We start from the raw sequence: 10,538 nt of genomic DNA, 5'->3' as shown, positions 1-10,538 counted from the left end.
CAGCCACACTGTGTCCACCATTGCAGCCTCACTGTGCCCACTATTGCAGCCACACTGTGCCGATTGCAGCCTCACTGTGCCCACTGCAGCCTCTCCTGGGCAGCGGAATGCATGGCTGGAGGAAGAGGAGAGCCGCGGGATAGCACGCTGTTACTGGTGCTTATATTATAATTGTCTCTCCTCTGCTCGACATGGCCCCGCCTCCTCCTGACCCCATGCCTGTGATAGATAGAATGCATTGCAGCATTGGACCGGTGTTCTGTCTATCACAGGTCAGGAGGAGGCGAGGCTGTGTCGAGCGGAGACAATTATAATGTAAGCGTGCTATCCCGCGGCTCTCCTCTTCCTCCATGCTCTCTTCCCCCCTGGGGCGATCGATGGGAGAACAGCTCCCGATCAACCGCGCTGGTGGTGCTCTCTTCCCTTGCCCCCCCAGACAGGCTGCCCAGCTCGCAAGCCCTCATTTTCCACTCGCAAAATGCGAGTGAAAAATTTGAGGGCTGCAGAATTTTTTGCTAGAATGGAGGAACTGGAGTCAGGACTCCCTTACCAGACAGGTTCCTCAGGATCTCTTCTAGTGGGAAAATCCTTTCAACCTGATAAGGGGGCTTGTCTAGACTCAGATTCAGGATAATGTCAAATGTCAGCTGGGGATGGGGGGGCCCATAGACAGACATGGTTTGCCGTCTCAGGGAACTTGAGGTCCAAAGACTTCAGGCTGGGTCATGTAGTGTTTACAAGATTCTCTTCTTTGGGTTGGGTAGTCCTCGATGCAAAGAGCGGGGCTGAAGTTATGGTGTCAGTGCCCCTCTCTGCACCATTACATGGCGCAAGCAGGGTTCTGTAATGATGCTCCCTGGGGAGGTGGGCCCATGACGCCCCAAACTCACAGCTAAAGTTTAACTCCAGGCAACATTTAATTGCTTCCTCCTTGCAAAGGAAGGTTTTAACAGCTAGTTTTGAAGGTAAGAAAAAAGGAGAAATACTTAAAGCGGGAGTTCACCCTAAAAAAATGTTTTAACCTTGGATTCATGCTCATTTTGTCTAGGGGAAACGGCTAGTTTTTTTAAAATCGAAGCAGTACTTACCGTTTTAGAGAGCGATCTTCTCCGCCGCTTCCGGGTATGGGCTGCGGGACTGGGCGTTCCTATTTTGATTGACAGTCTTCCGACGGTCGCATCCATCGTGTCACGAGTAGCCGAAAGAAGCCAAACGTCGGTGCGGCTCTATACGGCGCCTGCGCACCGACGTTCGGCTACTTTCGGAAAATCGTGACGCGATGGATGGGACCGTCGGAAGAATGTCAATCAAATAGGAACACCCAGTCCCGCAGCCCATACCCGGAAGCGGCGGAGAAGATCGCTCTCTAAAACGGTAAGTACAGCTTCGATTTTAAAAAAACTATCCGATTCCCCTTGACAAAATGAGCCTCAGACTAAGGTTAAAAATTAATATTTCCGGGTGAACCTCCACTTTAACTTATTCCTTGCTCCTGCAAGCTTCCAACCCACCATGTGACCGGTCCCTGAAGTTGCTCCTCCTCCCCACTTGTCAGGTCACAGCCTCTCTGATGTCATCAAGCACAATGCAGGACCACCATTGTACGTATGTCAAGGAACCCTTGATAGAGGAGAGCATAGGAGTGTTCCAGCTCTTGGGGGAACAAGGTAAGTATTCTTATTCCATACTCCACAGACTAAAGAGCAGGTAACTCTGTGTAAGAGGGCAGTAAATGAAAAGCCCCGCCACCAGTGTCACTGGATTTGATTGACAGCAGCGGGAGCCAATGGCTGCACTTCTATCAATCTATCCAATCAAGAGCTGGGACATAGTGGAGAGAGGGACGGTGTCAAAGGGGAATTCAGGGCTCAGGTAAGTAAAATGGGGGGGGGGGGTAGGGCTAGGGGGCTGGTCACTGCAAGGTGTTTTTTCACCTTAAAGCATAGGATGCATTAAGGTGAAAAAACACAACCCCTTTAAGTCCTTTGGATGGGAAGACAGTGTGGGACAGCTCTGGACTGAAGGCAAGTATTATAACCAGGGCTATATTTTATTTTTAAGCTTTTAAGCACGCTGAGGAACCTTTATAAAAAAAAGAAAATAATATGAAGCTGGGGCTGGGCTTTAAAGGAGCTGTAAAGGTAGACATTTTTTTATCTCAATGCATTCTATGGGGGAAAAAAAAGGACACAAATTTTGTTTGGGAGCCACGTCGCACGACCGTGCAATTGTCAGTTAAAGCGACGCAGTGCCGAATTGCAAAAAAGGGCAAGGTTCTTAACCTGCATAATGGTCCGGGTGTTAAGTGGTTAAGACTGGACGTTTTAACTAGGGTTGTCCCGATACCGAGTATTTGCGGGAGTACTCGTACTCCCGCAAATTCCCCGATACTGAAATAGAATACTTGTTCCCCCCCCGCCGCCGCCGTTAATCAGAGTGCGGGGAACATTACAGCTTTCATTTGAATAGCTGTATCCCCGCCGTGTATAGACACTCCCCCTTGCGCGGGATTGGACGGATGATCTGTCCAATCCCGAGCAAGGGGGAGTGTCTATACGCGGCGGGGATACAGCTATTCAAACGAAAGCTGTAATGTTCCCCGCACGCTGATTAACGGCGGCACGTGCGGCATCATCAAGGTATGTAGGACATGGCTGCATTATGTGGGGGACATGGCTGGAATATGTGGGGGGACATGGCTGCATTTGGGGACACATTTAAAAAAAGTATCGGTATCGGCGAGTACATAAAAAAAAGTATCGGTATTCGGTATCGGCGAGTACATAAAAAAAAGTATCGGTATTCGGTATCGGCGAGTACATAAAAAAAAGTATCGGTATTCGGTATCGGCGAGTACATAAAAAAAAGTATCAGTATTTGTACTCAGTCCTAAAAAAGTGGTATCGGGACAACCCTATAAATAACCAAACAAATCTTTCAGGTTTCACGCAATGTAATGATGGAAGCAAAACGCCAGACAGGTTTGATTTGTATCAGCCTTTTATTTTAAGAACATTTGAAAAAAAAAAAAATCCTAAAAGGCATATCACAAAATAAATAAACATTTGTAAATTGTAAAAACTGTACAAAACAAATTCAGCATTAAGAACATTCAGGCCAAGGATTGGCTCATGTCATGCTCCGTGCAGAGGCCATGCTAACACCCTGCATTGTCACATATAGCCGTGCCAACCATCGCTCACTGTGCCCTGGAGGTTTGTGATATGGAGGACGATCAAACCTGAGGGGAGTGTCGGTCACAGCCACCAATCAAGTGCCTTGTTTTGTTATAGCTGAAATCCAGGTATGATGCATACTTTGCATTGGTCCAGCTTGGAGCGCCGATCACTGTAGTAGTGCGGCTACTACATTGATTGGCAGCTTTACCAGCAGCCACTCGGGTATCAGATATGCATAGCTACATTATTCAATGAAAGTATGCAATTAAGTTAATATCTGAAGTTCAGCTTTATGAATTTATTTTAGGTGTCAATTTTCTTAGGGATAGACCTACATTGCCTTGAAAAAGTATTCATACCCCTTGAAATTTTCCACATTTTGTCATGTTACATCCAAAAACGTAAATGGATTTTAATGCGAAAGACCAAGACAAAGTGGCACATAATTGTGAAGTGGTAGGGAAATGATAAATGGGCAATTCTATTCTCTTCATAGATGACATACCGTATTTATCGGCGTATACCGCGCACTTTTTCCCCCTTAAAATAAGGGGAAAATCGTGGGTGTGCGATATACGCCGATACCCGCTTCCTGTGCTCAGTTTGAATGCCTGCGCCGACATATACCGAGTGCAGTACACTCGGCTTCGCTCGTGCTCCACTCTTCCTCGACAAATGTGCAAAGGTTGTTGTCCGGGGGACCTACGGCGGGGGAGCACCGATTTTTCAAAGCCGGAGTCCCCTTCCATAGACTCCCATGTTAAACGATCATTTCTCCGGTGATTTTGGGGACCCGGTACCGGTCGGTCGTAGGTCTCCTGGACCCGGAACTTGGCCCACATGTAGCCCAATTTCTCCCCTACAAGTGGGGGCAAAGTTTGATGTCTGGGGGACGTACGGCTGGGGAGCACCCCTTCCATAGACTCTTATGTTAAACGTCAGTCGTCATGGACATGGTGAGGCATTCACATGGACAGTGAGGCATGCAGATGGATACCCTAGGCTTATACTCGAATCAATAAGTTTTCCCTTTTTTTTTTGTGGTAAAATTAGGTGCCTCGGCTTATATTCGGGTCGGCCTATACTCGAGTTTATACAGTAATCAGTTTGCTTATTAACAAGATCAAATATTGGATGTATCTTATGTAGTCATATAATAATGAATTTTTAACCTATTAAATTTATATATTTTTCTACATTTGTTGTTCGTGTACCTTAAAAGTCCCCAAATCTTTCCACTAGATTTTAGTTAGGGGTATCAGAGTAAAGGGGGCTGAATACAAATGCACGCCACACTTTTCACATATTTATTTGTAAAAAAAAAAAAGGATAATTTTCCTTCCACTTCACAATTATGTGTCACTTTGTGTTGGTCTATCCCATAAAATACATTTATGTTTTGGGTTGTAACATGACAAAATGTGGAAAATTTCAAGGGGTATGAATACTTTTTCAAGGCGCTGTTGATGTCTTTCCAGGACCAACAGACAGACAACTGCCCGCCAGAGTGCCTGGACCAATCAGCAATCTTCTGTGTGACTTCAGTAATAATACAATGCAGCACAAGCAAAAGAACAGGCCTGTTACCTTTTTTTCCTGAAGATCTCTGTGTGATGAAGAGAATATCCTTAAAATCCCGTACACACCATACGAAAATTGGAAGTAAAATTTCATCCGACGAACGATCTCCCGATTTTCGGATCGCTAGCATGGTGGTGCTTTCGACAGCCGATTTTTTTTGAACGATAAAAGGCTGGTTGTGTAGACTATAACATTTTTGTCGGATGTGAACGCAACGTCCGATTTTTGTTTAATTAGTGCGTTTTTCGTTCGAAAAAAAACCCGCAAGACTACGCATGCTCAGAAACGTAAAAAAAAATACATTCAAAACTGTTCAACACATTACGTCACTTCTGACGTTGAATTCTGTCGTACGAAAATTTTCATATGGCGAGTAACCTCTTCACTTTCGACATGAGACTAGCACAAAAAAAAACAAAAACGGACGAACGGTCGTCCAAAAATCTGATCGTGTGTACGAGGCTTTTGATTTTTTGCAACCTCCAGGACCAGGTCATTCCTCTAAGGTTTTTAGTCCCTTGATCATCACTATTGCATTTGAATTAGAGCTGCACGATTCCCTGCCCGCGATTTCCCCGCGGGGTGACCCGCGATTTTCGGGTGCGGCCATAGGAAACACACGGAATTATTCTCACCCATGTGCATGTGTTCCGGAAGTCGCTCACATTCCCCATCACCACCATCCTCCAATCCGCAGCAGGAACGTCATCATCCGCCGCCCGCAATCAGGTTCTGTTACCTTAGATACCGCAGGACGCTTCCGTTGCGCCGCATGGCATGCCGGTGATCTGCCGTGCTGGTTCCAGCTATCGTGGAAGTTCCAGCGCATGCGCAAGCTGTGCTGAGATGGTTCCAGCTAACGGAAAGTTCCTTCAAGGACTGCGCAGGCGCAAACTTGCTGACGGAAATCTCCGCGGCCGGCATCCAGGGCGACGTGGATTTCGAGGTAAGTGGCCAGTCGGCCTCACTTCGCTCGGATGGCTCACTTCGCTCACTCGGCCTCCTGGCTCTTTTTTTAACATCCTCCAATCCACGGGGATGTTAAAGAATGAGCCTGGATGCCGGGCGAGGTTCGGAGATTTCCGTCGGCAAGTTTGCATCTGCGCAGTCATTGAAGGAACTTCCCCGTTAGGGGGACATTAAGGACAAGTCACCGGGATATGTATTCCCGCCTCTGTTGTTAGTGAAGGGGGAGGTCTCCTTGTAGAACTACCAATCCCAGGATTCCTAGCGGGCCTGGTTCCAGACGCGGAGCGGAGAATGCTGACCGGAGTTGGGGAGATGAGGACAGGTGCTGGGGGAGCCCGGCTGGAGCTTTACCGCTGGAGGAGGCAGAAGACAGGGGGCACCAAGGTGAGGGCCGGCGGAGGGGTTCCGTGCAACCCGGAGCCTGAGAGACAGCCATTGTACTACCTGGGGGCCTGAGCGAGAGTATACATATATGGGTAGGGGTGACAACATGGATGGGGTGACAACATGAGTAGAGGTGACAACATGGGCAATATTGACAACATTAGTAGGGGTGACTGCATACTAGCTCATTATGGCTTTTGCCTTTCAGGTAGGTTTAAAAAAAAAAAACAAGAACGGGGTTTACTACGCTTTAAATATTTTTTTTTTGAGAATCGTGATCTTCATTTTATGCAAAAGCATCGCGATTCTCATTTTTCCCAGAATCGTGCAGCTCTAATTTGAATCGGTTGCGTTTTTTGCAACTTTTGCATCACATATGGCTACTTTAATACTCTTAATGATCGGCACAGGTATAGACTGCCACCGATCTTTCAAAGCCAATAAAGATCTGTATGAGTGAAGAAAAGCTAAGAATGATAATACATTTGTATAAGGACAGTGTTGGTGAACTTTGCATAAGTTGCATGACATCTTCTATTGTTCCCTGCACAATATGGACACCTTTGTTGAAGAGAGTATTTATCCACGGAAGATTTGTCCATCCACGTTCTCTAGGGATGGGGGAATTGAATGATTTCTCATGTCAACAAGAGAAATCGGATGTATGGCCAGCTTAAAGCATAACTAAAGGCAAAACATTTATTTTAGTTTTCGATAGAATGTAGAGCGATTAGACTTCTTATCAGTTATTATTGCTTTTCTGCGCACCTATTAAAGGGGTTGTAAACTATCATGTTTTTTCACCTTAATGCATCCTATGAGCCCCGAATTTCCATTGGCCAGATCCCACGTCGCTCTCTCCGCTGCTTCTCGGCTCTTCATTGGATAGATTGATAGCAGCGCTGCTGTCAATCAAATCCAATTACGTGGCCGTCGGGGGGGGGCGGGGCCAAGTCATACACTCGACGTCTATGGACGCCGAGTGTATGACACGGGAGCCCGCCCGCAAGGTAACCCCCTCGGGAGAGAGTTTCCCAGAGGGGGTTATCTAATGCGGGGAGGAGCCGCCATGGGACCCCAGAAGAGGACGTTCGGGGGCTACCTTGTGCAAAACGAACTGCACAGTGGAGGTAAGTATGACATGTTTGGTATTTAATAATTTAACCTTTAATATCACTTTAAGGAGATTCCTCCTCTCTATTTGTCCTGTTTTTCTTTATCATTGAAAGTGAAAGTAAAAGAAAATCCCAAACTTTGGGTTGTCCCCAGAAAAGTAATGGAGGGGAAATCTTCCAATGGGGACATTAGTTCTGGTGACCTGGGGGTCTCCAAGGAATTCCCTTAAAGCAGAGTTCCACCAAAAAATGGAATTCCCGCTGACCGGATTCCTCCCCTCTGCTGGGGTCACATTTGGCACCTTTCGAGGGGGGGGAGCAGATACCTGTCTAATACAGGTATTTGCTCCCACTTCCGGTGAAAGATCGCGGCAGTATCCATGGCGATATACACAATGTCCGGCCCCTCTTTTGGGAGACACACAGGTCCCAGAAGACAGTAGGGACCACTCAGAACGCGCAGCGCGACTCGCACATGCGCAGCAGAGAACCAGGCTGTGAAGCCGCAACGGGCTTCACATCCTGATTCCCTTACTGAAGATGTGGCGCCTCCACCTGGGAGCTGAGGGACAGGTCGGCTTCGGGTGAGGACATTGTGGGCTCCCTGGACTGGTAAGTGTCCTTATTTTAAAAGTCAGCAGCTGCTGACTTAAAAAAAAAAAGAAATCGGCTTTAACTCTGCTTTAAATAGCAGGGATTTCCCCTCGCTTCCTGTTTGGCTATGGGACAGGAAGCAAAGGGAAATCTCTTCAATGGGACATAAATAGCAAAAACAAATCTGGCATCCCTTATAAGCATTCCTTACTGTATCCAAAATAAAAAAGTTGTGTCTATAGATCTACTTTAAAGGGTCACTAAAGGGTCACTAAACTCTGTGCAGCTCATTTTGCACAGAGTGGCCCCCGAATCCTGTCTTCTGGGGTCCCTCAGCCTCCTCGCAATTGCTTTCCACCTTCATGCGAGCAAGCTTGCATGGTAGAGAGCTTTTGCGAGGGCGCTCCCGTGATACAGCGGCGGGCATAGCCACCGAGTGTATCACTCGGCCCCGCCCCCTGGCGCGCCGCGTCATCCGCTGTGATTGACAGCAGCGCCAGTCAATGGCTGCGCTGCTATCAATCCGCCCAGCCTAGCCAATCAACGGCCAGGCTGGGAACCGAAGAGGATCACGTGGACGCGCCTGGGACTTTTGAAGGGTCAGGTAAGTAAAACGGGGGCTCGGGGGGGGTGGGCGTTACCATAGGATGCCTTAAGGTGAAAAAACATTTACCTTTACAACCCCTTTAAGTTCAATGGCAGTATTTCGATTCCCTCCACAAATGAATAATTGTAGGGTGACACAGATAGTCGCACAAACCTGTTCCTCAATCACTTTGATTTCTGACATTGTTGATTTGCAAGACTGTGCAGTGCTGCAATCCATCACGGATAATTGGGTTGATCAGAAATCACAATGCAATGGGGAGGACACTTGTGAAATCCTATTAAATCCTCCCACATGTATTAAGCTTAATAGAACGCAATCCCTGAAGCAGCCAGAGCAATGCTGGGATAAGACGTCAGGATGAGATGGATGTGTCGCAACCCTGAGCATTGTTCTCCTGGATTGATACTTTTTGTGGAACGGTTTAATTCATTACATGCAATTTATTCCACTGAATCATACGAGGCGTTTTGCTGTTCACACCTCTCACAAGCACTTCATATTGCACAGTGCAATTTCTTTTAAAGTGGATGTAAACCCTGATTCATGAGATTTGAGCTGGACACATATATCTGCAGTGTTGTGTTATCTCTCTTCAAAGAGCGAAGTCCCTTAGCTCTCTCCTGAACCGTTCCTCTGTTAACTCCTGACTAGGGATGAGCTCTGGCGTTTTTTCGCAAGGTCCACGTGCAGAGCCCTCCAGGAAGTCTTGCACGGCGCTGCGCTAACCACAGGCAGGGAGACATTTCCCGATCTCTGCAGCCGAGCATCGGGACAATGTCTCCCTGCCTGCGCAGCGCCGTGCAGACTTCCTGGCGGGCTCTGCACATGGACTGTGCGAAAAAAAATGCCAGAGCTCATCCCTAGTCCTGACAAATTCTTGGACACTTTAGACAAAAGCAGCCTGAATCTTCAGTCCGAGGGGGGTTGCTAAAATAGATTAGCAGGGAGCAGGTCCTATTACTAAACACCTCTGAGAGTTTCAGCCTTTGATGAGAGGGGGCGTGTGCCTTTCCTCCAATCAGCAATTTTAGCTGTATGCCCAGACATCACACTCTGTGTTAACCAGGAAGAGAAAAATTCCTAACACTATCTCAACTTTCTAAACAGTATATAAATGTGAAGACAGCTGATATACATGTAAAACCTATGTAGGGAGATTTGGTTCATCTCTGTGTATCATCTGAGGCTGTTCACTTCACTAGGTGTATGGGGGGGTTTACATCCACTTTAATACTTTGGAGCAGTGTGGGAGTCCGGAATGGTGAAGTGGAAGGGATGGAGCCAAGTTTTGCTTTGTCCTGCATGAAATAAGGAAAGGGTCACTTTGTGTTAGGCTGGTTCACAGTTTCACACCAAGATGCACTGCACCCACAACGCACGCATTTTCGTGCCTTGAGAAACATTACATATGGCAGCCCATTCAAAATGAATTAGCTGTCAGTGCATAAAAATTTTGTGCATGCGGCTTTTTTTTTTTTTGTGTAGCGCAATGGAGAAGTGCCCGAGACAAGTTCCATCTTAACTGGTAAAGTAGTGCAATAGACTTTGAACGGAATGATGGTCCAGGCTTCCATGTCCATTGTAATAAAGTTTGATTATACATTTTAGCCCTCCCTGTTTAGCTCATTACTTATCATATGTATGCCGCCATGTTGGCGCCAGGCAAATTGTATCAAATACTTACCGTCATTTTCCTTTCCTGATGCCAATCCATGGCATTGGCAGCACACCTTGGTAGCATCCCTTTTTTTTTTGTATCTAGTTATTTTTACGGAGAATGGGAGAGGTTTCTCTAGCTTTCCTTTAGGCCAGGTTCACACCTATGCGAATTGAGTGCGGTTTAAACCGCATCTAATTCGCAGGACATTTCAAAATACATTGTTTTCAATGAGGCTGGTTCACATATGTGCGATGCATCCGCACTGCGTATTGCCTCCAAACCGCATGCGGTTTTTATGTCTTGCGGTGCGAATTTAGTCCCATTATCTTCTATGGGTACGCATCTAATTCGCACATGTGTTCAGTTCTCTGCAGGAGTTTCTCTCATTCAGCTCAATACAATTCTCCCCCACTCTCCTCTCACCCGGAAGTTCTCCCAGGTCTCCA

Source organism: Rana temporaria, chromosome 11, assembly GCF_905171775.1.
Source record: "Rana temporaria chromosome 11, aRanTem1.1, whole genome shotgun sequence".
NCBI classification, from domain to species: domain Eukaryota; kingdom Metazoa; phylum Chordata; class Amphibia; order Anura; family Ranidae; genus Rana; species Rana temporaria.
Note: the sequence above shows the minus strand (reverse complement) of the source record.